General features: G+C 38.5%; 3 pseudogenes; all 3 read left to right on the top strand.

The window, feature by feature from the left end:
- Nucleotides 1–5,739: 5,739 nt before the first annotated feature.
- On the top strand, nucleotides 5,740–6,678 carry LOC148189406 (odorant receptor 131-2 pseudogene; annotated as a pseudogene).
- Nucleotides 6,679–12,830: 6,152 nt separating this feature from the next.
- On the top strand, nucleotides 12,831–13,769 carry LOC148189405 (odorant receptor 131-2 pseudogene; annotated as a pseudogene).
- A 2,235-nt stretch (nucleotides 13,770–16,004) lies between these two features.
- Nucleotides 16,005–16,943, top strand: LOC148189404 (odorant receptor 131-2 pseudogene; annotated as a pseudogene).
- The last annotated feature ends 223 nt before the right edge of the window (nucleotides 16,944–17,166 follow it).

The raw sequence follows: 17,166 nt of genomic DNA, 5'->3' as shown, positions 1-17,166 counted from the left end.
TCTCTGCCCCTTTCACACTATAGCTGTCTAACCTAAAGGCCAAAAAAGCCCCACCACCCAAAAAAAAAAAAAAAAAACTGGAGAGACAGTGACCTTTTACTTTCAACCACAAAATTCAAATCAGTTCATTCTTGAGTCCAAGTGATCTTTTTTTTTTACAAAAGTTGAAGAAATTCCCTCAAAGTGTTCTTGTGATACCACAATCACAAGAATAAGATGGATGCAAGGTCATATCAACCTTTGACCACCGAAATCTAATCAGTACATTTTTTAGTCAAAGTCAACGTTTGTGCCAAATTTGAAAAAAAAAAAAAAAAAATGAGAGAGGAGATGGAAGAAGGATTCAGATTCAAGGTCAAAATAACCTTGACCTTCGACCATCAAAATTGAATCAGTTCATTGTTGAGTCCAAGTCAACATTTGGGCCAAATTTGAAGAAATTCCCTAAAGGTGTTGATGAGATATCTTGTGTCCGAGAATGGGACAAACAGACAATCCGAAAACCTAATGCCTCTGGCCATAGCTATAACCAGCACTAAGGCTTAAAAATCAGTTACTGCAGGTTTAAGTTTTGTTACTTATTATACCATACTGCTTGTTTAAGCTAGTTATGTGGTCAGTGGTACAAGTTTATCTACAACAATCAGGAGCACACATTTCACCACACTGGTAATCTTACGTACCAGCTAATTAAACTCTCCAAAAAAAATGATTAATGAGAAAAAATAAAGTATTTTCAACAGCAACTTCCTCTTAGCGCCAGCATACAGTATAATGAGCATTGATTGAGTGGGTAAAAAGTGAGACTGATACCGATAGATATGAACATTTCAAGTCAGCATGCTGCAGAGTTTAATTACCGTGTGTGTTCGACAGTGATCAGTGCAGAGCCTCCCATCATCCAGCGGGAGCAGACGGGTTCAGAATACAGAGAGTGATGCAAACTAGAGCACATGAAATTTCCATCTTCCCCATTTCCCCACAGGATCGTCTCTACATAACTAACAAGACAAACAAATGAACGCAGTGTTTTGAGCTGTTCGGAAAAGTAGAGTGCTATGTGAGAGGTGCTCGTAATATTCCAATTAAACTTGCACACAATTGTAGTTTCACACACAGTTGTTGAACTGGTTGTTTTTTTGTTTTGGAATATTAATAATTCTCCCTAACACCGCACTGATAAAGACAGAGCAAAAATAATTCAAATGGGTTTGTCTTATTTTGGCTGAAATTAAATGAATTATTAAATATAGACGGACGGCCAGCGTGAGGGCGAACTAGCGCAGGGGTGAGAGGGAGGTGTGCAGCTGCTAGCTGACAGGTCAGATCTAAATGTGATAATTACTGATGTTGACTTAAAGGAGCACAGAGGTGTAAAACCTCAGACTGTGCCCCAAAACACACATCATCTTATTACATTATTACAGATGCATAAAATATTTTTAATCCTACCATAGCCTCACATTAGAAGAGTAAAATTAGTTTTTACACATGCTCTCACGCATGCTTGTCATATGGGATTCACAGGAACAAACATTGTGGGTAAAACTTGCAGAACTTTGTGAAAATAACACTTCCAACACTTTTCTTTTGCTGTAGTGACAAACTGCAAAGGTCTTTCATGCTGTAAAGTGTTGATACACTCATTTTCCCCCAGGTAACACTTTCATGGAGTAATGCGAGTCTTTCATCTTGCACTTCACTTCACTGATCATCATAAGCACTGTATTGCAGACCCAGTGTGGAGCAGAGAGTACACACACGCTGTGGTGTTTGAGGGTGACAAGGAGGTGCAGTCCAACACACCGCAAAACTCTGAAAAATCAAATGTGAACAAATGGAAATAAAAACCTAAAGCATAGGATCCCTTTAGCATTTTTCGCACAGCTGGGATAACCCAAGGATAAGTCATGAGGCTAATTGTCTGGCTAACGAGCTAACTCACTGCAAAAATGGAGGACAGACGTCTTGGACAGTCTGTTAGTACAATTCAGTGCACAGCAAGCACACAGCGAGCAATTGCACCCACCCCTTTCACTCAAAAGCTGCCATGTTTAAGCCCTATATAAATATATTTTTTTGGACACTGTAAAATATGGGTTGATGTGGGCTGATGATGTTTTGGAACCAGTTTCAAGTGGCCATTCAATTAACTTCATTTCTCAGCTATCAAGGTTTCAACTTGGAGTCAACTTTAAAATAGAGCTGGGCAATCGATGTCGTGATAATAGACTAATATCATCTTAGATTTTGGATATCGTATATATATATATATATATATATATATATATATATATATATATATATATATATATATATATATATATAGTATATATATATTGTATGCAGCACATATACCCAGGTAAAAAACACACTTGTAAACTTCGATATGGCTTTTGTACATAGAGGTTTAACTCCAACTAATTTCTAGAGGGTCTTAAGTCAACATTGCCAAAGACCAAAGATCTGCCTATATTAAAGATACAAAGCAAAACATGAGTATTAGTCATTTTAGTCTCTCAAGTATCATCTTAGAAATCTTTAAATATAGTGTGTGAAGCTTTATCTTGATTTGTGACTCATTTTCTTCACTTGACAGCACTTAACTTAAACTGTGCTGGTATTATAATGATGATGGGAGATTAAGAAAACAAAATATGTGAAAAATAGTTTTCTCAAGACAAAATGCTCAGACAGGAAGAGATTAAAAAAACTGATTTGATCAAAGTGACATTTTACAGATAGGATAAGAGGAAACGTATTCTTGAAATGGATGGCGGGAGGAAAGCCAAACATTATGAATACAATGAGACGGGGCCTTTAAACTTCAGCCTTAATGCAGTAAATGAAAACCACGCAGCTGTGTTAACAGTAAAAGATAATGTAGTGTCAGTGCTTATAATGATGAACACACACAATTCAAACATACACATGGCCTTAATGTAAAAGCACGGGAAGGAAAGAAAGACGAGGGAGAGGCAGAGGGAGAAGAGGAAAAAAAAGATAAAGGCACATCAGCAGGATAAATACTCTGATAAATCACTGTAGGGGTAGAAAGCTGTTGAATAAATTTATCCCATCCTATTGTTCCCCCTAGTATCTCCCTCCACAGTTGGCATGAAAAGTGTGTGTGCGAGTGTGTGTGTGAGTGATGATTAAGATGACCCTGGTGCTGAATAGTTGCTCTGATGTATACAGCAATATAAGACACGGGCACACGCACGACATCTATGACACCGCAGCGCAAAATTTTCCCTTGACACTTCTTCACATGCACACATGGCACTTGGTAATTGAGGCCCCCTGGGGCCGAACTCTGGGCTCGGGTACCAAGGGCGCACATTCCTTACAGAGAGACAGATAAATCAACTGTTAATAAGCCGGCAAGCATGGAGGCTCTATTTACGACCGCTCTCTTCACAAGGCCAGCGCCAACAGCCCAGCTGTGGTCGGTCGGTCACGCACGCGCACACACACACACACACACACACACACACACACACACACACACACACTCACACGCACACACACACTGTATTTTGTGTCGTAAATTTAACTGTTTAATTAGCCTATCACTTCACCTATCCTATCCCCTTTACCCAATTGTATGTATGTATGTTGTAATGTTTCTTTTATCTGAATTTACTTAAAGTTTCTTGTTTATGGTTCAATTAAAAGTTGGTTGCCAAAAAAACCTATGGTGGTGTTAACAATTTAAGCCCCAGCTGAACTGGATAATCTCTCTTTTTTATGTTCTTTGCACATTTGTTTGTTTGAGATGACTGGATTTTTTAAATTCATTGTTTCCATGTATGCCATGTTGATTATACACAACTCTTGTGGCACTAAAAGTCAGTTCATGACATGAATTGTCCCACGTCCCTCTAAACATGAACAACACACTGACCCTTAAAGGTGGCAATATTCACAGAATCGAGTAGGTGTTTTATTGCTACTGTAGTTACTAGATTCAAAGATTTTCTCCTTTATTCAGTAACAGCAGACCACCGACTTAAATGTGAGTGTATGGGTGGGAACTCAACACCATGGCTCTAGTTCTCAATTGCTACTTCACAGACTCTGGCTCCCAAAATGCAAGTGACAGCACTCATATCTGGAATACTTTGGCCTCATTGTTGTAAATAAAATATAGAATGAAAATGTATTCATGTTGAGGGCAACTTCCTTTCAAAATAAAATGTTTTTTGCATGTGTTGTCTCTATTTCCATGGAAATAAATGTGGTCTGACTAGCAACTGGTGTCATGTCAGTAGAATTTGATATGTAATGAAACCTAGTTTTTACTCCGGCAAGTGGGTCGAACCTTAGTTTCAACCTAGCAACAGAGACGTTTTATGGACTTTGCTGAGTCCGCTGGCCAACTTGAGCTCATATTATCTAAAAATTGTGGGGTATTCCAAACTAAATAAGTACCACAGATATGAACACAAAACGTCCTTGCTAGCTCAACCTTTTAAAGGTACCTGCTGAAAAAAAACATTTCTTTTTTCCATATACAGATTTAACTACATCTCCATCTGATGGAGGATACCAGAGGATGCCAAACATTTTCAATAACTCAAGAGAATAGTAAAGTCCAAAAGTCATAATTAATGAGAAGAAAGTTAGATGTAATCATTTTTAAATTCATAACAGGTTGTTATCTAATGATGTATTTTCCTTAAATCTATATTATATGTTTAGCTTTTCAAAACCAACTTTTTTAATGCACAAGCATTAGCTATTCTTCCTGAAGTTCACACAAATACATTCATACACTCTTACAAAAATATCATGGATGAACACAACAAATAAAACAGCATATCTTGCTGGTTTAACAGTGAATCTGGAAGAGAAAAAAAGGGTCATGATTTTATCAAAAATTAAGCCAAACCGGGATTATAATTCAATCACAATTCCGAAGAATTAATAGCAGACTTTTATCTTCATACAAACAGTAATTCTTAAGAAACATAAATGGCTGTCTGACTGACCCAGATTTCTTTATTATCCATCCTGTACTTTCACATAGTTCCAAGAAAACAGGGACTAAAAAACGTGACGAGGTGGCCACCACGGTGTTAAACGGATGAGTTCACCTTTTGCAAGCTGACAGCAGAGTTTGTATTGGTTTGTTGAGGCACATTGCATTCTGGTAGTTGCAGGATTTCTACCCCGTGAACAAAAGTGAAGGCCACAGGACTTTTTCCTGTTTTCTCTGTTCATGTAGCACCAGTTTCAAAAGTATTAGTATCTTTCTACTGCATAGACAGCCTAGTTTAATGAAAAGACCATCTTTTCAGCACTGAAATACTTCTTAAGAGCAACATTTGCAGGAATTCAGCATCGAGAAAGGGGAGAGGTTAATAGTAACATTTAAGACAACCCTCACAAACACAGCTGTATGATTATAGGCTAAGGCTGGCTCAAAGGACATACTGTATAAAGTCTTCATGCACAGTCCTCTCAGAACTCAGCAGAAGACCTTCGTCTGTGGAGCTTTGGGTCACAAGTCCATGTTACTACAGGGATGGTTTGGTATACCTTAAGATCTTTTTAGCTTTGGCCTGCTGATATGTTTCTGTTAAATTAATTGTACATATATGTCATATGTTACTGGTGTATTGTTTTTGTTTTGGTCTATGCAAATTCTACCAGTTGCAGCTGGGAGGTCCTTCATATCGAACGTATTTTCCTGTATTACCAGCACCATATCAGAATTAAACAGCAGAGAGATATATGGCTAACAACAACTCATCAGTTGGCGGTGAATCTGTAATGCAAAAGATCACTGATTGGGCCATTGTGGTACAGGTACTAGTGTCAGTTTTCCTATGCATCAACTTTTTGCTGCTCACAACCTTTTATATGAAGAAAATGTTCTACACAACCACCCGCTACATCTTATTTGCTTCTACATTACTGTCTGATTGTCTGATCTTGATTCTATCAAATATCTTGACCATCTTTGACACTTTTCAGTTGACAATGCAAATATGGTTATGTCTCATTTTCTGCATTTTGTTATTTGTGTACACTGTCGTCACACCACTTACTCTGACAGCAATGACCCTGGAGCGCTATGTGGCCATATGCATGCCCCTGCGCCACGGAGAGCTGTGCTCCACACGCAGCACTATGCACTGTATCTTCATCATTCACGGCCTCAGCTCTGTACCCTGTTTTGTTAATGTCTTAATCTTCTTTGCATCAGCTCCTCTCAGCTTCTACACACAATACAGAGTATGTTCAGCTGAGATATTCATTTTCTACAGATGGCAGGGTCATATCTGGTCAGCGATATATCAGTTTTACTTCTTAATTATGTGTATCACTATTGTATTCTCCTATATTAAGATAATGAAAGTGGCCAAAGCTGCATCAGGAGAAAATAAAAAGTCAACATGGAAAGGGCTCAGAACAGTAATTCTTCATGCTTTCCAGCTGCTGCTCTGTCTCATCCAGCTGTGGTGCCCATTCATAGAAGCTGCTGTACTTCAGATTGATTTTAGGTTATATATTAATATCAGGTACTTTAATTACATTATATTTTACCTTACTCCAAGATGTCTGAGTCCTCTAATTTATGGCTTAAGGGATGAAAAGTTTTTTCTTGCACTGAAGTACTATGTTTTCTGTGGCCTTGTTGAGAACAGTTCTTTTCATTTGACAAATTAGGGCCCAAATTTGCTACAGAAATTAATAATGTTTTCCTTTTATTGTAAAATGTCAATTAATGATTAAAATGTGGTATTGTCTCTATAAATTCTAATTAAAAACACTTTTATTGGTCAATGACTATATGTACATTGTATTTACAAGATACTTAATGCACATAATCTACATCTCTTGGGCAAACTTTATGATCCATCGTGCAGATTATATCCACCTGGTATGGAAATGGCCTCAAACAAAAGAAGTGGCATGCTCACTCAAAAATCCTTTAAAATGTTTTCAGTGCCGACCCGAAAGTCACAATTGTGAAAGGAAGTTGTCAGCACTCAGCTATAAGTGTTTAATACTGTTTATTAATGCACAGCAGCAGACAGAAATGGACACTTTTCAGCCCTAGGCTTTCTTCAGCATTACTGTGTCATGTTGAGTGTGACCCTTATCAAACAAAGACCAGAGACCTGCCAGTGATTGATCACCAGCTGATACAAATCAACATAATAATCTTAAGAAACAATATAAGCTTTGAAAACAAATACAAGTGATTCCATGTATAGATGTGCAGAGGAAAATACACTTATATGCACATCAACAGCAGATAACAACATTCATCAACTAATCAGTATTAAGAAGATGTTTTAGTATTTTCTGCACTTGCCACATCCCTGTAGAACCACTGAATATTTTTTAACTCACAAGCAGCAGTTATTTAAATCTTTATATTAAATTCCTTGTATATCATAAAAAATATAACAACTATGTAGGAGACCCACTGATTTCCATAAGAATGGTTTTAGAAAAATGCATGTATCTGCTGCTGTGCATTAATAAACAGTATTAAAAACTTATCAGTGAGTGCTGTCGACTTCTTTTTATAAATGTAAGTGCCATCTTTAAGTCTGTTTGTGGCTGTTGATACATTGTTACTCCTATTTTCACTCCTTTTTTTTCTTTTTTTACCGATAACGTTAATGTTTATATGTTAATAACTGTTGCACAAAAAGTATGGTGTCTTTTACTGGCTGGATACTCTCTTTTCCTTGATTCTTGCTTCTCTGGTTGTTTGAGATAAGGAAGAGACTTCAAGTGGCTGTATCCAAAAGACAGTCAGTACATTTACATGCACAATTTAGTTGAGCTATGGTTATAGCTCAGTTTGGCAATTTAATTGGACAGCTGTCCATGTCCCAGCATACAAGCACGGAAGAGTCAAAAAATTGGTTTTATTGACAAATTATGTTCGACTCATGTCCCACAGCAGCTGATGACATGCCCCTTTTCAGCTTGCTGCTTTATGAACCTTTATTATTGATACAGTCTATGATAAAGACCAAATCACAATCATAACTGATTTTTTAATAACTTTGGTTTAAAAAACTGATGCAACACTTACATCTAAGTGTAAAGTGTTGCTACATCTAATCAAATGGCGCTGAGCAAACTCTATCTTTAGTGATTAGTCTGAGCAATCAAAAAAAGTCAATATCCACTTAATTTTATGCTATATTTAGAATAATATTTACACTGCTTTACCTTGTCTTTACACAGTTCTTACTGAACAGCAAAGTTGCTGCTCTACTGCTGCCTCGATCAGCGATTGTCAAAGATTAAGAGAAGCAAACATTCAAATATAATGTACAACTAAACTGATAAGCCTACTGATTTTTTTTAGGTGGCTAAGATGTGACCTTTTAATGTAAATTATATATCTAATACAACCCTTTAATGTTGTATGTCCTTCATCTGAGCCAAAACTAAAATCGCATCCACTGGTGTGTATTGTTTTTATTTTGATCTTTCCAAATTCTACCAGTTGCAGCTGTGAGGTCCTGAATATATCGAACTTATTTGACGAACTCACCACAGTAAAGTTAGGTGTCCGAATGAAAAATCAGAGAGATGTATGTCTGACAGCATCTCAGCAGATGGTGGTAAATGTGGAATGCAAAAGATTAATTCATTATTGGGTCATTGTATTACAGGTCTTGGTGTCAGTTTTCCTTTGCACAAACTTTTTGCTGATCACAACCTTTCTTATGAAGAGATTTTTCTACAGAACCATGCACTACATCTAATTCACTATAACCCTCCTGTCTACTTGTCTGATCTTGATTGTGACAAATATCTTGCGTACAAACATCTTGATCATTTTTTTTAGGAAAAACAATGGATTCTTATATAAACTGCAAGAAAAATCAAAGGTTTTCAAAGGTTAAGTCATCCATTTTCACTTAGAGCTAAAATCAACAAAGGATAGTTTAAATAATTAATAAACCAATGAACCCTTAATGAGTTTCACAAGAGTTTATTTGCCATAAGAGAATACTGAAGATTGGCTCATTAGTGTCACCGCTCTATTTGGAGTCTAAATCCACATGAAGAAAAACAAATCGTGTCGTATTCCCCATGATACCTCAGTGTTAGCTGCTGCTAATTACTAAGTGCTAGTAACTAAGTGCACAGACCAGACAACAACAACAATCTGAAACTTGATTGCAGAACAAACTGTCTCATAGGTAAAAAGTATTGTGCAGTTGTGCAAAGTGTCGTCAAATTAGCACTTCAGGTGCACTGACTTTTGCTTTCATGCTCGAATGGGTGGTTTAGATTAATTTAGCTTAACTTTGAGCTTTTTACAACCACTTTTATTTATTGTCCTCTTAAACTCTACTTGAACTCAAAACGTGTATCCTTGACCTAATGATTTGAGAGCATGATTTAAAGACCAATGTGTTGTATTAAACTAGAATTACCATCTTGTGGTTGTTTGCCTCCACCAACCAGTCATGTTGCAGTTTACAGAGTCATATAATACATGTGGTAAAGAAGGATTTTAATAAAAGGTATTTTGTGTATTTTTGGGGTGACATATGGCTGCTTTATACGTCTTCATCCACAGATCTATGCAATAACAACAGTCTCGATGAGAGCTCCCAAGATTAGTGAAAATTCAGTATCTGATCAAATGACTCCTCTTTGGTTAAAGACATTTGTCTAAGATGTTGTCATAATGGACCCTTAATTGGCGGCTGTGGCTCAGAGATAGAGCGGGTTGTCCTCTAATCGGAAGGTCAATGGTTCAGTCCCCGACTTCTCCAGGCAACATGTCAAAGTATCCTTGGGCAAGATACTGAACCCGAAATTGCTCGTGTGGATGATTACTGAGTAGCAGGTGCCACCTTGTACGGTAGCCTCGGCCGCCAGTGTTTGTATGTGTGTGAATGGGAGAATGTGACAATGTAGTGTTAAGGCACATTGAGTGGTCAATAAGACTAGAAAAGCGCCGTACAAGTACAGTCCATTTACCATTTACCATTTGAGCCCCTCTACTTTGTGAAGGTCCATCAAGCTCTTGGGACATGGAGCCTTGACTGTCACAAACTGCAATCCCTGAAGAAACATTATTAATTTTAGAAAAACAAAAAAGTGATTTCAGATAGACGAACACAGATGGGTTTATAATATTTGTTTGAAGGATATATCTGCAATTTTACACTCACTCAGAAGCAAAAACACATTAAAAGATAAACGTAGCTACAAGCTAAAGCCTATTGTTCAGATCACAGTGTCTGACAACCAAGACAGAAGACAATGCTGCCAGCTGGGGGCGGCAAGCGAGCCGAACCCTGTTCACCAGCACACTGTGAGATAACACATAGCTGTTGTAATATTGGCCAAGTTTCCTTATTTCCCTTTACTGGTTTCTGAAAAGCAGGGTAGGTCTTTACTTAGTGTTATATTTATTAAAATGCAAACACTGCATGTACTGTATATACATTCAGGGTTAGCAGCTTCAGCAGCTAGCTAGCAAGAAAACCCTACAGTTTTCAGGGTTTGATTTTGGTTTTGCAACAGGGAAGATTTGTTTATCTTCTTCCAACCTCGCAGGTCGGACTCTTGTTGGAGTTAACCAATGGTAGGCCATGATCGGCCAGTCTGTGTGCGAGGGGCAGAACTTAGCAAAGTGTCAATTAGTTTGAAGGAAAAGGAATTCTTCAGATATTGCATTTATAAGAATGAGAAAGACATGGATGGAGCCCAGAGCGGAGCCTTGTTGCAACATGACATCAACCTAGTAACACTGATCCTTACTGACTAAAAGTTAGTCACACAGCTGGCTTAATTCTTTAAAACCTAGGCCACAACAATGGAGAAGCAGGGGCTCCCAGCAAACCCAGGTATGCAACTGAACCTGGTGGTGCCATGGCCTAACCTTGCAGGGATCAAAGCACAAGCAATAGACACACTGCAACCATGTTCTCAAGATCATCTTGAGCACAGGAAGATGTAGATGTATCATGCCCAGAGTGGCATCAGGTGCAACACACCTGAAATGCACCGAACCATTTTCACCAGTCCTGTGTCATTACAGTGAACACAGACCTTGAAAAGAAGCCCAACATGTCCAAGAGATAGAACGGCATAATCACACACAGCATTGCTGTACATATGTAGCTAACTCTGCAGCACTGTGGGTGTATGTGGACCACAGCGGCAGGGTCCCTGTCTACCTGGCTATATGCTTGGGAGAAGCTCTCATAAAACCATCCAGCAAGGTGTTTCTTGAATAAAGCCTTTCTGGCCACACCAAACCTGAAGTACACACACAGCTGTCAAATGCATCTGATCATTTAACATAACATTCCAGTGCTGCAAGCACCTGGAGTGCAAAGAGCTGTCAGTACACACAGTCTGAGATCAGTACAAGCAGCAAAGCTGTCTTCAATGACAAAGCCTTCAGAGAGGAGTTCTCCAGAGGCTCAAAGGGATCCTTCACCAAGGCCTTGAGCACCAGTGCCAGACCCTATTTGAGTGGAGAAATACATGACCAGGCATTGTCTCCTGACCCTGTGCAAGAACCGCTTCTCAAGATGGTGGGCAAAGACTGGTCTGTCACCAAAACTTTTCATGGAAGGAAAAGAAAGCTGCTGCATACACTTTAATATTGAAATGAGACTGCTCTATCCACCCATAAACTCTGCAGAAAGACAAGAATAGAACCACCTGCTCACTACAAAGTATCTAGCCTCCTTTCCTTGAACCAGCACTGGAACCTCAACTGCCTTGTCTTGGAGCAGACAGTAATAGATCCTGCTTTTGCTGCCAGGATAGTCTACGCAACCTGCACAGACAGTCCAGCCCTCTTCAGCCTGTTTGTCTCAGAAGCAAGGCCTGGAGAGGTTAATCTAGAGTGGGCAACATGTCTGTTGTACCAGACAGAGACCCCCACCACTGGAGGATGGTCAAGGGCTAGGCCACCACCTTTAGAGCCATTTCTGCATATCTACATCAGGCAGTGATGCTTAAGGTGAAGCCCCCACTCATCTGGTAGGGGTATGGCCCTCAAAATGAGGCCAAAAATTCTGTTCTGCAGTGCTGGATTGTGGAGGCCAAAGGCTTTTCACCATCATCAACAGGGCAGCAGACCAAACTCCACCCTACCTGTTAATGGAGGCCACTGTGGTGATGTTGTTTGTCCTCACCAACACATGCCTCCCCCCATGTCAGGGGCCTGAAGTGTGTGAGGACCATAAAGAGGAGAGGGCTGAACCAGTGGTGAGGTCCGTGAATGCATCACTAACGGTGCTGGAAAAAATGGGTGTATAAAGGTATTCGACCATCCTGACAAGTACTGGTCTTTAAGAGTTTTTGGGTCTAACAGAATGAGCTAAGCCTCTTACTCAGAAGCCTGTGCAGTTAGCGTGTTTCTTTGTGCTGTCTAGCTTCATTTTGTGGGTAAACTTATTTGGAGAAGCCTGAGGACATTAAGAATTTGTACAGAATATAATGTGTATAATCATAGTTACAAAAGCAATGATGTTTACAGGTGATGACGACACTGTTTGCTGATGTCATTTGGTTTTCCTCTTGTGTTATAGTTGCCCATAAAAGGTCCTCACACAGTCCTCTTTCAGCAGAAGACCACTGTCTGTGTAGCTGTGTGTCACTATGCCATGGTGAATTTATAGATCTTCTGTCCTTTGACCTGTTGATATCGTTCTGTTATATTCATCGTACATATGCTACTGGTGTGTACTGTTGTTGTTTGGGTCTGTGCAAATTCTACCAATTGCAGCTGTGAGGTTCTTCATATCAAACCTACTTGACCGAATCAACTCTGAAAATTTGGGTATCTGGATTCAAAACCAGATAAATATATGGCTAACAACAACTCATTCGTTGGTGGTGAATCTGTGACACGGCATAACAGTGACATGATCATTGTAATACAGGTTTTGGTGTATGTTTTCCTATGCATCAATTTTTTGCTGCTCACAACCTTTTTTATGAAGGATTTCTTCTACAAAACCATGCGCTACATCTTATTTGCTACTACATTACTGTCTGATTGTCTGATCTTGATTCTATCAAATATCTTGGCCATCTTTGACAATTTTCAGTGGACCATGCAATTATGGTTATGTCTCATTTTCTGCATTTTGTCATTTGTGTACACTGTCATCACACCACTTACTCTGACAGCAATGACCCTGGAGCGCTATGTGGCCATATGCATGCCCCTGCGCCACGGAGAGCTGTGCTCCACACGCAGCACGATGCACTGTATCTTCATCATTCATGGCCTCAGCTCTGTACCCTGTTTTGTTAATGTCCTTATCTTCTTTGCATCAGCTCCTCTCAGCTTCTACACACAATACAGAGTATGTTCAGTTGAGATATTCATTTTGTACAGTTGGCAGGGTCATATCTGGTCAGCAATATATCAGTTTTACTTCTTGATTATGTGTATTATTATTGTATTCTCCTATATTAAGATAATGAAAGTGGCCAAAGCTGCATCAGGAGAAAATAAAAAGTCAACATGGAAAGGGCTCAGAACAGTAATTCTTCATGCTTTCCAGCTGCTGCTCTGTCTCATCCAGCTGTGGTGCCCATTCATAGAAGCTGCTGTACTTCAGATTGATTTTAGGTTATATATTAATGTCAGGTACTTTAATTACATTATATTTTACCTTACTCCAAGATGTCTGAGTCCTCTTATTTATGGCCTCAGGGATGAAAAGTTTTTTCTGACACTGAAGTACTATGTTTTCTGTGGCTTTGTCAAGAGCAATTCTTTTCATTTGACCGATTAGGGCCCAAATGTGTGTCTCACACACACACACACACACACACACACACACACACTGTATTTCCTGTCTCGGTAAATCACCTATCCTATCCCCTTTACCCAATTTTAAAATGTAGTGCATCGTTTCTTTTATCTGAATTTACTTAAAGTTTCTTGTTTATGGTTCAATTAAAAGTTGGTTGCCAAAAAAAGCTATGGTGGTGTTAACAATTTAAGCCCCAGCTGAACTGGATAATCTCTCTCTTTTATGCTCTTTGCACATTTGTTTGTTTGAGATGACTGGATTTTTTAAATTCATTGTTTCCATGTATGCCATGTTGATTATACACAACTCTTGTGGCACTAAAAGTCAGTTCATGACATGAATTGTCCCACGTCCCTCTAAACATGAACAACACACTGACCTTTAAAGGTGGCAATATTCACAGAATCGAGCAGGTGTTTTATTGCTACTGTAGTTACTAGATTCAAAGATTTTCTCCTTTATTCAGTAACAGCAGACCACCAATTTAAATGTGAGTGTATGGGTGGGAACTCAACACCATGGCTCTAGTTCTCAATTGCTACTTCACAGACTCTGGCTCCCAAAACGCAAGTGACAGCACTCATATCTGGAATACTTTGGCCTCATTGTTGTAAATAAAATATAGAATGAAAATGTATTAATGTTGAGGGCAACTTCCTTTCAAAATAAAAAGTTTTTTGCATGTGTTGTCTCTGTTTCCATGGAAATAAATGTGGTCTGACTAGTAACTGGTGTCATGTCAGTAGAATTCGATATGTAATGAAACCTAGTTTTTACTCCGGCAAGTGGGTCGAACATTAGTTTCAACCTAGCAACAGAGACGTTTTATGGACTTTGCTGAGTCCGCTGGCCAACTTGAGCTCATATTATCTAAAAATTGTGGGGTATTCCAAACTAAATAAGTACCACAGATATGAACACAAAACGTCCTTGCTAGCTCAACCTTTTAAAGGTACCTGCTGAAAAAAAACATTTCTTTTTTCCATATACAGATTTAACTACATCTCCATCTGATGGAGGATACCAGAGGATGGCAAACATTTTCAATAACTCAAGAGAATAGTAAAGTCCAAAAGTCATAATTAATGAGAAGAAAGATAGATGTAATCATTTTTAAATTCATAACAGGTTGTTATCTAATGATGTATTTTCCTTAAATCTATATTATATGGTGTTTAGCTTTTCAAAACCAACTTTTTTAATGCACAAGCATTAGCTATTCTTCCTGAAGTTCACACAAATACATGCATACACTCTCACAAAAATATCATGGATGAACACAACAAATAAAAATGCATATCTTGTTGGTTTAAGAGTGAATCTGGAAGAGAAAAAAAAGTCATGATTTTATCAAAAATTAAGCCAAACCGGGATTATAATTCAATCCCAATTCCGAAGAATTAATAGCAGACTTTTATCTTCATACAAACAGTAATTCTTAAGAAACATAAATGGCTGTCTGACTGACCCAGATTTCTTTATTATCCATCCTGTACTTTCACATAGTTCCAAGAAAGCAGGGTACTAAAAAACGTGACGAGGTGGCCACCACGGTGTTAAACGGATGAGTTCACCTTTTGCAAGCTGACAGCAGAGTTTGTATTGGTTTGTTGAGGCACATTGCATTCTGGTAGTTGCAGGATTTCTACCCCGTGAACAAAAGTGAAGGCCACAGGACTTTTTCCTGTTTTCTCTGTTCGTGTAGCACCAGTTTCAAAAGTATTAGTATCTTTCTACTGCATAGACAGCCTAGTTTAATGAAAAGACCATCTTTTCAGCACTGAAATACTTCTTAAGAGCAACATTTGCAGGAATTCAGCATCGAGAAAGGGGAGAGGTTAACAGTAACATTTAAGACAACCCTCACAAACACAGCTGTATGATTATAGGCTAAGGCTGGCTCAAAGGACATACTGTATAAAGTCTTCATGCACAGTCCTCTCAGAACTCAGCAGAAGACCTTCGTCTGTGGAGCTTTGGGTCACAAGTCCATGTTACTACAGGGATGGTTTGGTATACCTTAAGATCTTTTTAGCTTTGGCCTGCTGATATGTTTCTGTTAAATTAATTGTACATATATGTCATATGTTACTGGTGTATTGTTTTTGTTTTGGTCTATGCAAATTCTACCAGTTGCAGCTGGGAGGTCCTTCATATCAAACGTATTTTCCTGTATTACCAGCACCATATCAGAATTAAACAGCAGAGAGATATATGGCTAACAACAACTCATCAGTTGGTGGTGAATCTGTAATGCAAAAGATCACTGATCGGGCCATTGTGGTACAGGTACTAGTATCAGTTTTCCTATGCATCAACTTTTTGCTGCTCACAACCTTTTTTATGAAGGAATTTTTCTACACAAACATGCGCTACATCTTATTTGCTTCTACATTACTGTCTGATTGTCTGATCTTGATTCTATCAAATATCTTGACCATCTTTGACACTTTTCAGTTGACAATGCAAATATGGTTATGTCTCATTTTCTGCATTTTGTTATTTGTGTACACTGTCGTCACACCACTTACTCTGACAGCAATGACCCTGGAGCGCTATGTGGCCATATGCATGCCCCTGCGCCACGGAGAGCTGTGCTCCACACGCAGCACTATGCACTGTATCTTCATCATTCACGGCCTCAGCTCTGTACCCTGTTTTGTTAATGTCTTAATCTTCTTTGCATCAGCTCCTCTCAGCTTCTACACACAATACAGAATATGTTCAGCTGAGATATTCATTTTCTACAGATGGCAGGGTCATATCTGGTCAGCGATATATCAGTTTTACTTCTTAATTATGTGTATCACTATTGTATTCTCCTATATTAAGATAATGAAAGTGGCCAAAGCTGCATCAGGAGAAAATAAAAAGTCAACATGGAAAGGGCTCAGAACAGTAATTCTTCATGCTTTCCAGCTGCTGCTCTGTCTCATCCAGCTGTGGTGCCCATTCATAGAAGCTGCTGTACTTCAGATTGATTTTAGGTTATATATTAATGTCAGGTACTTTAATTACATTATATTTTACCTTACTCCAAGATGTCTGAGTCCTCTAATTTATGGCCTCAGGGATGAAAAGTTTTTTCTTGCACTGAAGTACTATGTTTTCTGTGGCTTTGTCAAGAAAAATTCTTTTCATTTGACAAATTAGGGCCCAAATTTGCTACAGAAATTAATAATGTTTTCCTTTTATTGTAAAATGTCAATTAATGATTAAAAATGTGGTATTGTCTCTATAAATTCTAATTAAAAACACTTTTATTGGTCAATGACTATATGTACATTGTATTTACAAGATACTTAATGCACATAATCTACATCTCTTGGGCAAACTTTATGATCCATCGTGCAGATTATATCCACCTGGTATGGAA

Source organism: Plectropomus leopardus, chromosome 6 (assembly GCF_026936395.1).
Source record: "Plectropomus leopardus strain MGB_pleo_1.0 chromosome 6, ASM2693639v1, whole genome shotgun sequence".
In the NCBI taxonomy this organism is placed as follows: domain Eukaryota; kingdom Metazoa; phylum Chordata; class Actinopteri; order Perciformes; family Serranidae; genus Plectropomus; species Plectropomus leopardus.
This window is presented reverse-complemented; position numbering and strand designations above follow the sequence as displayed.